The sequence below is a fragment of the Notamacropus eugenii genome, chromosome 1 (assembly GCF_028372415.1).
Source record: "Notamacropus eugenii isolate mMacEug1 chromosome 1, mMacEug1.pri_v2, whole genome shotgun sequence".
Lineage (NCBI taxonomy): Eukaryota > Metazoa > Chordata > Mammalia > Diprotodontia > Macropodidae > Notamacropus > Notamacropus eugenii.
This window is the reverse complement of record NC_092872.1, coordinates 268297309-268311265: the sequence shown is the minus strand read 5'-3', so window position 1 is coordinate 268311265 and position 13957 is coordinate 268297309.

Genomic DNA, 13957 nt, shown 5'->3' with positions numbered 1-13957 from the left:
TCTTCCTCTGAAATCCTAAGAACTGGAGTTCTGGGCAAAGAATCTCATCTTGAAGAGTAAATTCTCATTTTGGCCAAGACATGGAAAAAACAGATAGATCCTTTTAGGAAAAAGATAGAATATGCTAGGGCTTCTGCATTTTCTAAAACACTTGTAGATAAAGTCTCTGGGCTCTAAGGCAAAAGAGTGATAGGGGAGCCCACTTCTCTTCTAAGTAAAGTGGATGTCATAAAACCAGAAGTGCTATGTTGAACAGTAACCACTCAAGAGAATTAGGGAGTTCAAAGACTAGCATATCTCTCATAGACTCAAACCAAGTCATGCCAACAAGCAGCAGGCCCATTAATAGTAATTTCATGGCATCACCAGAACATGTCAATGGTCCAACAATGTCAAAAACATGAGTTTCCCCAGGCACAAGTGCTTCAGGGCTGTTTTCCCTGTGTGCATATTCACATGTGTGTCAGGGTTACGCATGTCTCTACACATACATTCCCTATGAGTGCTTATTTTTCAAATTAATGAAGTGAGTATTTGTAGGAGAGTTCACCTTACATTTTTGGCTATAAATGTTTTATTGCTACTTTTCATACTACACTATTGAATTAAATGCCTTTGTTTTGGATTGTGTCATCTGGCAGACTATAAAAAGTAACATATTAGTGGGGCTTATCTGTTATGTTTTTGATTGGACATGGACCCACAGAATACTTTTAATTTGAAGCAACTTTTTAGGGGTACTGTTGTGCCAGCTGGGGAGTGTCTCTAGGTGATATTTCATCAATAATGGTGGTACTAATGATAGTAATAATGATTTATTTAATAATAAACATTTATATAGAACCTACTATATTCCAGGCACAGTGCTAAGTGCTTTACAAATATTATCTCATTTGATCCTCACTTCAAGGAGGTAGGTAATATTATTGTCCCAAATTTTTAGAGATGGGAAACTAAAGCAAACAGAGGTTAAGTGATTTGCCTAGGATTACAGAGCTAGTGAGTACCTGAGTTTATCTGACCTCAGGTGTCCCTGACTCCAGGTCCAGTATTCTGCGCACTGTACCAACTAGCTGCCTCCATAGCTAACCAGATAACTAAGCAGTCTAACAAGCTTGAGATTCTATTGGATACAAAGCACTGAGCTAAGTACTGGGAATACAAAGAATCATTTTAAAAAATAAATCATTGCTTTTAAGGTTCTAGCCAGTAAAAAGGTTAAAATGTTCTAGATGTTTCTGAAAGCCTAGATTCTGTTTTACCCAAAAGAAAGATCTGGTGAATTGGACGGGCTGATCTGTAGATTCCTTGTGCCGTCATTGATCGTGGAAATCACAGAGACCTTGAGAAAGAAGAACAGTCAAACCAAGTTCCCATCTTTGCGAATTATTTTACAGGAAATCCAGCCAGTGAGCCCTTCTTCTATCCCCCCACCTTTTCTTTTCTTTTCTTTTCTTTTTTTTTTTGACCAGGAAACAATTACAGTTTAATATACAGGGGCACAGAATTCATGCAAAATGGATTTCTATTTCTTCATGTTCTGCTTACACAAAGGAAATGCAATTTTTCAAAAACAGGGCAGGAACCTATGAGTGCTAGAGTAATATAGTGGTGCCTGTCACTCCTGGACTGTTTCTCATTGCCAAGCCTGACAGCACCTTAAAGAAGGAGTAGTTGTAGAAATGGCAGGCTTGATAGAGCTTTTGGAAATGTGTTGGCACCTTTTAAAATAATAGAATGTCAATGCCAAAGACCAAAGTCCTATCTAAAGGAGGCTCTGACAAGCCCAAGTGATCGTTCATTATATTGCTTATGCTATTATCCTAATCTCATATTTTATCACGTAGCTGTAAATGTGCAAATTAAAAAGCCAGAGGTAATTTTGAATTTCATCTGAATGGCAAAGAGATTGCCAAATTAACATCCCTTTGATAGTGAAATAACTGTACCCCAGAACAGTGACCTCTGCACAAATGCAAATCACAGCCCTTTGTGGAAAGAAATTCATTTTGCTAATTGTTAAAATGATAAGCCGAGAAATTGGGAAGAAAACGGGAATTTCCTTTAAAGGCACCATCATTGAAGCATTCTGTGATAAGGAAGAAGGGAATGTTTTATATTTATGTGCAGGCGCAGAATTATGATTGTCTACTGCTGTTTGAATCTGTGACTTTGCAGCAGTAATCAAAACCAGCAGGAGAATTTCTGAGTTATATCACTGCTGGGCGAGCTCCCTGAATGCATAATACATGCCCAGAAGACTTAGGAGAATTGCAATAGTTTCAGAGGCAACAATTTTCATCCTCTTCTCTTAAGATGTTTGGGAAATGAAAGACTACCAACCCAAATCAAACAATAATTAAAAAGGAGTCTCTGTTTTAAAATGAGTCTTTTAAGGTCAACATGCATGTGAATCAAATGCTCCTAGAAACGCGAGACATGTGTGACATCTATGAGTAATGAGTTCTACTGTATTAGCTTCTCCTTGGAAAGCTTAGTTTTATCCTCAATTTGAGATACCACTGCAGTCTCAATTCCAAGATTGGTAGGGGCAAAGGTAATATGCCAAACACTCTAGCTTGGGGATAAAAACACAAAGAGGGGTTTGCCTGAGACATCCTGCCTCCTCTATGCACCCCACAATCTATTCCAACTGGCCTTTTTACTGTTACTCAAACCCACATTCCATTTCCTATTTCCATATCTTTGCATAATCTACCTCATGCCTGGTATATACCCCTTCCTCATCTCTACCTCTGAGAAGCCTTAGCTTCCTTCAAAGCTCAGCTGGAGCTCCATCCACAACTCTAAGCTCTTCATGTTCCCACCAGCAGCTAGTGTCTCCCTCATGATATTATTCAGTGTATGTTCAGTCTCTTTTAGTGATGACTGATTCTTCATGACCCTATTTGGAGTTTTCTCAGCAAAGATACTGCCATTTCCTTCTCCAGCTCATTTTATAGATGAGGAAACTGAGGCAAAGAGCGTTAGTGGATTGCCCAGGGTCACATAGCTAGTAAGCATCTGAGACCAAACTGAACTCAAGAATTGAGTTTTCCTGACTTGAAACACTTTATCTACTTGTGCATACCTTGTCTATATTTGATATATGTACTTATACATACTATTTCCTTCAATGGAAAGATTCTTGAAGGCAGAGAAGATTTCACTTCTGTCTTTCTGTCCCTCATACATAGGATAGAATAGGAGCTTAATAAATCTTTTTTCATTAATTTATTTCTTACCATTACTATTACCCATTGCAGGATTAGGCTTGTGCCTCATGGAACCAAGACAAAGGCTGCCAACTCCGAAAGCTGAAGCAGATCCTTTCAGTTGCCAAGTCTTATTGATTCTACCCTCCCAGAATCCAATTCCACAGCTACCACCCAGGGTCAGGACCTTTTGACACACCTGTCTCAACACCTCATGATTGGCCTACAGCCAACAGCCTTTCCCTTTCCCTTCCTTCCTCCACAGTTTCCAAAGTCATGGTCCTGAAGTTCAGGATGGACCATGATCCTCCCCTGCTCAAGAGATCCAGCGGTTTTCTATTCCCTCTAGTATCCAATACTCCTAGGTGGTTATGATTTAAGCCCTTCACTAGCTATTCTATTTTCCCCTATCACACACACACACACACACACACACACACACACACACACACACACACACTTTATGGTCCAGACAAAATGGATTATTAGATATCTCCCCAAATGACCTTTTATGTTGGAATACCCTCCCTCCTCACCTGTGGTCTTCTAGAATTATTTTTTTTCCCTCTCCCTTCCCATGCTTCCATGGGTCAAATATCATTTTTGAGAAATTGTTACTATGTGATTATTTTTTGACTGATGATGGTTCCCAACACTAGTTTTCTCAGGCCCTAGTCTTTTTATCTCCTCTGGATAGCTGGGAAGCACAGTGGATAAAGTACTGGACCTAGAGTCAGGAAGCTCAGAGTTCAACAGTGGTCTCAGACATCTACTAGCTGTGTGACCCTGGGCATGTCACTTAACCTCTATCTGCTCGTGTATCCTCATCTAGAAAATGAGGAAAATAACCTTCAGGGTTGTTATAAGCATCAAATGAGATAATGTTTGTAAAGAGCTTGGCAAACCTTGAAATATTTCCCAAAATACCAACTATTATCATTATTTCCTTCCCCTAACCCCCCAAGCAATATTCTTGTCCAGGTATTAAATATACTAATTCTTGAACATGGTATTTATACAAACCTGAAGTGAATACTTTAATAAGGAAAAACAACCCAAAAGGAAAAAGAATCATTTTTTAATTCTATCCTTCTCTATATTTAGTCCCATTTCCTCCCAAGCAACTATATACATACATACATATATACATATGTAGTATACATATATTTACATACAATTATATAAATGTGTATATATACCACAGTATATGCACATATATGTACACATGTACGTATATTCCTGTGTGTTTATTCTGTATATGTTTACCTCAATGTGCCAAGATTTCTAATTTGTAAATGGGGACACTCACCCTTGACTGAACCTACTTCACATAGTTGTGAAAATGTACTTCTAGGATATATGTGAAAAGACTTTTGAAAATTGTTTGCATGTACAGTGATGTCTTCTGTGCTTATAAATTTGCATTTTCATGTACTAGATTTTCAGAAGAGGCAGGTCAGCATAGCAAAGACCCTCCAACTGGAGCCACATGAGGATCAGTTGAAAGAATTGGCAGTGTTTAGCCAGAAGAAGATTGGGGGTGGAGGAGGGACTCTAGAACTGTCTTCACATGTTTGAAGGGTTGTCGCATGGAAGAGGTATTAGGTGTGTTCTCCCTGATGCCAGAAGCCAGAACTAGGAGCAGTGGATGCATGCTACCATATCAGATTTCAGATTTGATGTAATTGCAAATTAAAGGTGCTCAGAAATGGAATGCATTGCATGGGAAGGTAGTGTATTCTGGCCCCCTGGAGGTCGTTTTTTTTTTTAAATTAATTAATTTATTTAACTTTTAACATTCATTTTCACAGAATTTTGGGTTCCAAATTTTCTCCCCCCTTGTCTCCTCCCCCCACCCCAAAACACTGAGCATTCCAATTGCCCCCATCACCAATCTGCTCTCTCCTCTATCATTCCTCTCTGCCCTTGTCTCCATCCTCTCCTCTGTCCTGTAGGGCCAAATAACTTCTATACCCCTTTACCTGTATTTCTTATTTCCTAGTGGCAAGAACAGTACTTGACAGTTATTCCTAAAACTTTGAGTTCCAACTTCTTTTCCTCCCTCTTTCCCCACCCCCTCCCTTTGGAAGGCAAGCAATTCAATATAGGCCAAATCTGTGTAGTTTTGCAAATGACTTTCATAATAGTCGTGTTGTATAAGACTAACTATATTTCTCTCCATCCTATCCTGCCCCCAATTACTTCTATTCTCCCTTTTGATCCTGTCCCTCCCCATGAGTGTTGACCTCAAATTGCTCCCTCCTCCCCATGCCCTCCCTTCCATCATTCCCCCCACCCTGTTTATCCCCGTATCCCCCACTTTCCTGTATTGTAAAATAGGTTTTCATACCAAAATGAGTGTGCATTTTACTCCTTCCTTTAGTGGAATGTGATGAGAGTAAACTTCATGTTTTTCTCTCACCTCCACTCTTTTTTCTTAAACTAAAAAAGTCTTTTGCTTGCCTCTTTTATGGGAGATAATTTGCCCCATTCCATTTCTCCCTTTCTCCTCCCATATATTTCTCTCTCACTGCTTGATTTCATTTTTTTTAAGATATGATCCCATCCTCTTCAATTCACTCTGCGCACTCTGTTTCTATGTGTGTGTGTGCATGTGTGTGTGTGTGTGTGTGTGTGTGTGTGTGTGTGTGTGTGTGTAATCCCACCCAGTACCCAGATACTGAATAGTTTCAAGAGTTACAAATATTGTCTCTCCATGTAGGAATGTAAACAGTTCAACTTTTATAAGTCCCTTATGACTTCTCTTTGCTGTTCACTTTTTCATGCTTCTCTTCATTCTTGTGTTTGAAAGTCAAATTTTCTTTTCAGCTCTGGTCTTTTCATCAAGAATGCTTGAAAGTCCTCTATTTCATTGAAAGACCAATTTTTCCCCTGAAGTATTATACTCAGTTTTGCTGGGTAGGTGATTCTTGGTTTTAGTCCTAGTTCCTTTGACTTCTGGAATATCCTATTCCATGCCCTTCGATCCCTTAATGTAGAATCTGCTAGATCTTGTGTTATCCTGATTGTATTTCCACAATACTTGAATTGTTTCTTTCTAGCTGCTTGCAATATTTTCTCCTTGACCTGGGAACTCTGGAATTTGGCCACAATGTTCCTAGGAGTTTCTCTTTTTGGATCTTTTTCAGGTGGTGATAGATGGATTCTTTCAATATTTATTTTGCCCTCTGGTTCTAGAATCTCAGGTCAGTTTTCCTTGATAATTTCATGGAAGATGATGTCTAGGCTCTTTTTTTGATCATGGCTTTCAGGTAGTGCCATAATTTTTAAATTGTCTCTCCTGGATCTATTTTCCAGGTCAGTTGTTTTTCCAATGAGATATTTCACATAATCATCCATTTTTCATTCTTTTGGTTTTGTTTTGTGATATCATGCTTTCTCGCAAAGTCCTTAGCCTCCATCTGTGCCATTCTAGTTTTGAAAGAACTATTTTCTTCAGTGAGCTTTTGAATCTCCTTTTCCATTTGGCTAATTCTGCTTTTGAAAGCATTCTTCTCCACATTGGCTTCTTGAAACTCTTTTGCCAATTGAGTTAGCCTATTTTTCAGGGTGTTATTTCCTTCAGCATTTTTTTGGGTCTCCTGTAGCAGGCTGCTGACCTGTTGTTCATACTTTGCTTGCATGTCTTTCATTGCTCTTCCCAGTTTTTCCTCTACCTCTCTAACAAGATTTTCAAAATTTTTTGAGCTCTTTTTGAGCTCTTCCATGGTCTGAGCCCATTGAGTGGGCTGGGATACAGAAGCCTTGACTTCTATGTCTTTCCCTGATGGTAAGCATTGTTCTTCCTCATCAGAAAGGAAGGGAGGAATTATCTGTTCACCAGGAAAGTAACCTTCTATAGTCTTATTTTTTTTTCCCTTTTCTGGGCATTTTCCCAGCCAGTGACTTGACTTTTGAATATCCTCTTCACACCCACTTCGCCTCCAGATCCTCCCAGCTAGCATTTGGGGTCTGAGATTCAAATGCTGCTTCCCAGCCTCAGGGCTTCCACGGGGGCGGGGCTGCTATTCAGTGTGAGATCAAGTTCAGGTGTTCAGGTGGGGGCAGGGCTGCCTCACGGGCTCAGTTCCCTCAGGGGGTTTGTGCAGAAACCTTCAACAATGGATCCAGGCTCCTGCCTGCTTGGGGAGCCCCTGGTCTGCTCCCACCTCCGCTGCTGCCTCCCGAGGGGGCCTGAGTTATGGAGGCACCCCACTCCCCTCTCGACCCACCAAAGAGACCCTCTCACTGACCCTTGTCACCTGTGGGTGGAGGGACCTGCGCAGCTGCTGGAGATTCTGTCCCTGAAGCCTGCTCGGATCTGCTCCCCACTTGGATCTGTTCCTCTCTGTGCCAGGTGGCCAATGCAGGGCTGGGCTCTGCTCCATGTCTGCAGCGTGAAGAACCTTTTGAGAGAGGTTTGCAGGCTCTCTGGAACAGAAATCTCATCCGTTCCACTGTTCTATGACTTCTGCTGCTCCAGAATTTATTGGCAGTTCTTTTTTACAGATATTTTATGGGCTGTGGGTTCGGAGCTAGCGTATTTGTGTGTTTCTACTCCACCATCTTGGCTCTGCCCCCCCTGGAGGTCTTGAAGCAAAGATTGGACCCTCATGTGTCAGATATGTTATAGGGAGGACATGTATGAACCTAACAGTTTTATTGTTTTCAGGAACGAATTGAATTAGAGAGTTTTACCTGGTATTAGAAGACCTGGATTTAAAAGACTTGAGGCATTTATTGACCATTTACATGATCCAAGTCATGTCCCTTACAAATCCCGCAGTTTTTTAATCTGTAAGGGGGATAATACTTTAAAGGGAGAAGAGTATGTGATTCTCTTCCTCCACCCCCAAGTCAGTAGATATTGTCACAGAATTTAGTCAAAGATGATGAGGTTTCAATGTGGTAACAAGGTGTTAAACTAACTGTAACTGCCTTTATGAGGTATAAATAAGTCTCTTGAGTGAGTCATAGGGTAACAACTCAATGGGGCTGAGAAAACAAATTAGTCATACCCTTGGGTGAGGGAGGGGGATGGACTGGGTAAATAGCTGATCCATAGAGAGTTAGAGACAGTCAGGACTCAGAGAGTTTTGTAGAGGAAATCTCTTCAGTCTGAGAAAAGGATATTTCTCTCTCCTTCTACACTCCCCACCATTGGTCAAGACATAGATCAACAACTTGCTAAGAAGGAGGCCTTTTAATTATTTTTTAAAAAAGAGTTTTTCATTTCAAGAGAGTTTGAGGTACAACACAGTGAGCAGACACACCTTCTAGACAGACATGAATTCAGAGAGAGTTATGCAAAATGATGGAGCAGCTTTGAAGAATATTAACCCTGGAAACAGAGAGGAGAGAACTCTATGGGCAGCAGAATACTCTGGAAAGCCATGGTGTGAATTCCATGAAGAAGAAAAGGGCTTTTAGGCCCTGAAGTACCAGAAGTTATGATTTCCCTTTGCACAAGTATTGCCTACACATGTGCATCACTACCAATGTACTCTGAGAATGAACCCGCTGTAGCTCCTGGATGTATTTATGAGATGATGTGTCCTAGGTTTTTGTGGACCTGCTTTATGGCTATTGACATCAAAATGAATTCCTTTGCTAAGAGCTAATTTTATCTCCTGGCTGATTGTTAAGGAGAAGTATACCACTGGGGACTCAGGAGTTATAGTGTTACTGGCTTACCCTTAGAAGTGGAAGTCACCAGTGGGAGCATAAATTGTCATTGTGAATGCATGTTTGGGAAATAGTGGAAAGAGGTTATCCTACTTACCTCACAGGGTTGTGCTATGTAAAACACTTTAGAAACACTGAAAAGCTCTGGAAATAAGAATGATCATTATCATGAAATGGATCCTAGCTCTAATCCTCACAAACCTTTTATCTTATGGGGCATTGAAAAGGTTCTGAAATGACAAAATGGAAAACCTTTGAGTCAAAGGGAATCTCAGAGGCTCTCTGTCCTAGCTCCCTTCAACATTATATAAAAGACTCTTCCCAGTTCTCCCAGTTTTAAATGTTCTCCCTTCCAAAAATAGTTGATATTTCTTTTATATTGAATTATCCGTCTACATATGGATTCCCCCAGTGGAATATCTCTTTACATGCAGGACCATTTATCATTTTTAGTCTTTGTACGTATGACCTATAGGGCAAAATGCCTGACACACCACAGGAACTTTAAAAAGAATGTGTTTTGGTTTTTTAAGTTGAATTTGATTGAATCAGAACCTAATCATGAATCTCCATAAGGCCGCTTTATACCACAGAAATATTACTGGATTTGGACTCGAGCCCTGGATTTGAATCCACCCTGTGCTGCTTAGTATCTGTGTAACTTTGGGCAAATCACTTCAACTTCCTGGTCCTCAATTTTCTCATCTATTGAGAAAACAGAGGTTCAACTAGATCTCATTACAGGTCTAAATTGATGACCCGTCTACAAAGTTCCCATTAGATGGTCAGATAGAATTCAATGGAAAACCCTGAGTGAGAGGAAATGAAAGAATGAATGAATGAGTGAATGAATAAAGGAAGGAAGGAATGAAGGAATGAAAAGGCATTTATACATGATCAATATAAGCCAGGCACTCGGGATCTCAATCCAAAAGCAATGGCAGTCAGGCTCTACCCTAACAGAGATATTGTCTCCTCAGTTAACCCTTCCTTAGTTCTGCTACCTATTTTGCTCCCCATGAGAACACTGCCAAATCATTCTCTTTCCTCCCTGAACCTCAGTTTCCTCACTTAAAAATGGAGGAGTTGGTCAGGATGACATTTAAGGTCCCTTTTAGTTCTAAAACTGTTGCATCCTGAGTGAGGAAGATGTCATTGAGATGACAGTTTACTTCCTTAACATGTGTTCATGTGAACATGTGTTCATTGCTTAACATGTGTTTTAGCCTAGGAAATCCACTTTGGGACTCTACTTTCCCATGAAGGATGGACTCAAATCCATTAGCTACAACATGATGATGCCCATTCTGGTTCCTACCTCTTTTTTTGACTGGGGGAGAGGGGGCAACTTGGAGCTTTTATTATGTATATATTTTCTTTCCTGTAAGATTTGTTCCCCCTTTTGAAGTCTAGACTGTAAAATAACACTATAGAACTCATTCTCTCCTCTCCTCCACTCTTTAAATATTCTTATTATGGGGGCAGGATTCTCTACAGAGCCTCTGGATTGCAGGCAAATTTGTTTCTCAAATGGCACCTTGGTTTTTTCCAGCTTGGCTAGAGGGCTGAGGGAGGGAAGACAGCTTGTTTGTCTCACAGAGTCCTGCAAAAGGCAACTTGATTTCCTCTGGTCGTATATCTTTCTGATGCCTGTTTAACCATGTACATTTTGACAAGGATTAAAATAGTCCCAAATCGTTGATCCCAAAGAAAGAATGGGAAGCAGCGCTGTTTTGATAGCTGCATATGGATATATTTAAAGACTGGAATCCACAATGCTGGCCCCAAACACATCATACTAGCAAATGAATATTTCACTTACTAGAACATTAAGCATACCTTTAAGGAGATCTGTTCTTAGTCAGTAAGAGCAATCCCAAGAGACATATTTACAGCAAGCATCTTCAGTGTTTTGGAGGGAGGAGCATGCTATTTTTCTAGAATGAATCTGTTAAAACAATCACAGCTCACAAACCGCAGGCAGTAACAATGTTCTAGTTACTCATCCTCTGGGGAGTACAGTAAACCAGAGAGAGGGGCAGGGAAGGGAGGGGGCAGCTTTAAAGATGGGCTCCAGTTTTTGGCAGGTGAGACCTTTGTTGGAATAATCAGAACCACAAAGCATAGATTTCTTTCTTTCTTTTTTTTGGATGGGGATCTGGGGCAGAAAAAAAGGAGCAAAGAATCAAAAGGGCCTTCTCCACATGTAATTTCAGTGGCAGAAAGAGACATTAGACTCCTCTAATCCAAACTTCTTGTTTTACAGATGGGGAAATTGAGGGCCAGAGGAAAAAAAGGATTTGTTTGAAATCAGGCTTTCGAAGTGGAAAGGCATCTTACTGATGATCAAGCCAGGATCATAGCATTTAAACCTGGAAGGAAACTTTCAAGTAATTAACCCCCCCACATTTTATAGGTGAAGAAACAGGCTTAGAAAGGTTTAAATTTTCACAGTAGGAAGGAACCTCGGAGAATTTGGAATTATAGGAATTAGGACTAGAAGAGACCTTAGAAGTAACTATCACATCTCTTTTGTTTATAAATGAGAAAAAGATTAAGTTATTTATCAAAAGTCACATAGTTAATAAGTAGCAGTATCTGAATCTGAACTCAGGTCATCTGCTCTGTCTCCAAATCGAGAGGATTTTGTCGTTGCTGCCGTCGGTGGTGGTGGTGGTGGTTTGTTGTTTTTTGTCACTGCACTGCCCTGACTTACCATCTGGTGTACCAACTCTGTTCCTTGTCCATTTTCCTGTTCCTTGCAATTGATGAAAAATGGAGAGCTCATCTTCATAAAAATGTACTGATCCTCCTCCAGTCTCTCTCCTCTCCTCCCCTCCCCTCCCCACCTTTAACATTCATGAGCTTGGAATTTTGGTCCCACTCCAACCCTCTTGGTATTTTAAGTTTACTTGCCTTTGGCAAAAAAAAAAAAAAATCCAGTTTCTTGTTTTCAGAAAGAAACAAGTCGTAAGGGAACTTTATTAAAATAGGTTGAACCAACTGCATAAAAAAGCATGTTGATGATGTCAGCGTCAGAGAATAAAAAACACATGGATTAAAAATTCCCTGACATTAGGCAAGCCTTTAAAAGTAGGAAAAAATGTGCCCAACAAATGTGTTTTGGTTTTATTAAACAAAGGCTAAGTCTTTCTGGGTTTCTAAGCTACTCCATGTTCCAGGGAGGGCAGGGAAGGGATCTGCTCTCTCCTCCTCTTCCATCTTCTCATCAGAGCTGTTCGCTATTATTCTATACAGATACAGGCAAGGTGAAAACAGGCCCTTATTGATAGCCAAGGAGGGCAACTCCCAGTCAATCAATGAGAAGGCTCTTACTTACCGAGTCAACCTCCCTAGATTCTAGCAGAAGTACAGGAGGTAAAGGAGGTTGCCAATTCATTCTTGTGCACCATTCATCCACCCATCCCTGGTCCCTAGTCTGGGTAGTTGTGTACTCCCCATTGGAACATTTGATTCCAGAGGAGTTGACCAAACTCCCAAATCTGAAAAGTACCTTTGCCATTCATTCAACTCTGGGGAGAGGTGGCCAAGTACAATGTTTCTCTGCAACTTCTCCTAGTAATAGGTAGGGTTCTTTGGAAATGGAGTTCCTTTTGGTATCTGTAAACTAGGCCAGGAGATAAAAGTATAAATGACTCTACCATTCAATTCTCAGAACACCATCATGGCACATCTTGGCATAAGACAACAGGGGTCACCTCAATGATTTACTCCATCAATCTGTTGTCTTGGTACTTCATGAAGATGATTGATGTTTCTTGAAGGTCTTTTTAATCTATTTCTTTGAGCTATTTCTCGTGGTAGCCTGTTAATTGTTGACATCACTGGTATAAGTGAAGAAACTCACTTCATCAATGCAGATGGCACCTTCTCTGGAACTTAAAGTCTTAAGGGAAAAAGTAACAATTTTTTAGTTTTAGAAATTTGCTTAGAGGGCTGAGAAGGCAAAGTGACTTGGCCAGGGTCTCACAGACAGTATAGGTCACAGGAGAAACTCAAACCTTGTTCTTCCAGCCAGATTTCTATTTGTTATGACAATTTGGTATCCCTTTCTCTCTTACTGGGTACAATGATAGCTACTCGTAATAAGAGCCAAGGTTTACATAGCACTTTGAAGTTTATCAAGCGTCTTACCTATGGTATCTCATTTGGTACTCACAAAAGCTATATGAGGCAGGTGCTATCTGCATTTTAAAGATGAGAAACCTCACCAGAAGCTCACCAACCTTAAGTGACTTGCCTAGAGTCACAGCGTTAGTAAATATCCGAGGCAAGATTCGATTCGAACCCACTACTTTCTGACTCCAAGTCCTGTGCATAATCCAGTAACCTACAACAAAAGGAAAAAAATGTTTTCAATAACCTTGCAGGAAAGCCCTCACGTAGGGGGAGTGGGATGGATATGAAAATCCAATGATGTAGTACCTTTAACACACTTTGGAAACTTTAGAACAATGTCAGTACCAGCTTATGTTATATTAGGGATGATTCTTTGGATCAGCACCTCTGTCAATGCACATCACAATCTGCTCATGATTTAGGGTCTGAGGCTCAGAGGGGTATGTTGATCTGTCCAGGATCACACAGTACTAGGTGACAGAGTCTGGGTTGGAACACAGGTCTCCCTCACTATATTTATTGACCATACTTCATTGCCTCTCATGCCTGATACACAAAACACAATGTTAAACAACCTTAAAATTCTCTGTATTTTTATTATACAACATTGTAAGGATGGATGCTGCCACAGTGGACAACAGTGATGGCCTGCATTGATGAGGTCATGATAAAGGACTTCACAGGTATTTCTCAGGGAATTTTCAACAACCTTTTTTTTTCCTTAAAGGCCTATATTCCCATTTTTCTCATTTTGAATTCCTGGGGGTGGCAATATATTGGAATGTCTTGATGGTTTGGAGAGGAGAGGGGCGTCATCTTTCCTTTATTAATCTATTGCCTCATAGCATCTAGGTTTGCACGTGTTCAAGGAAAATCTGTTGAATGAAAATTCCCCAAGGAGGTGGAGCCAAGATGGT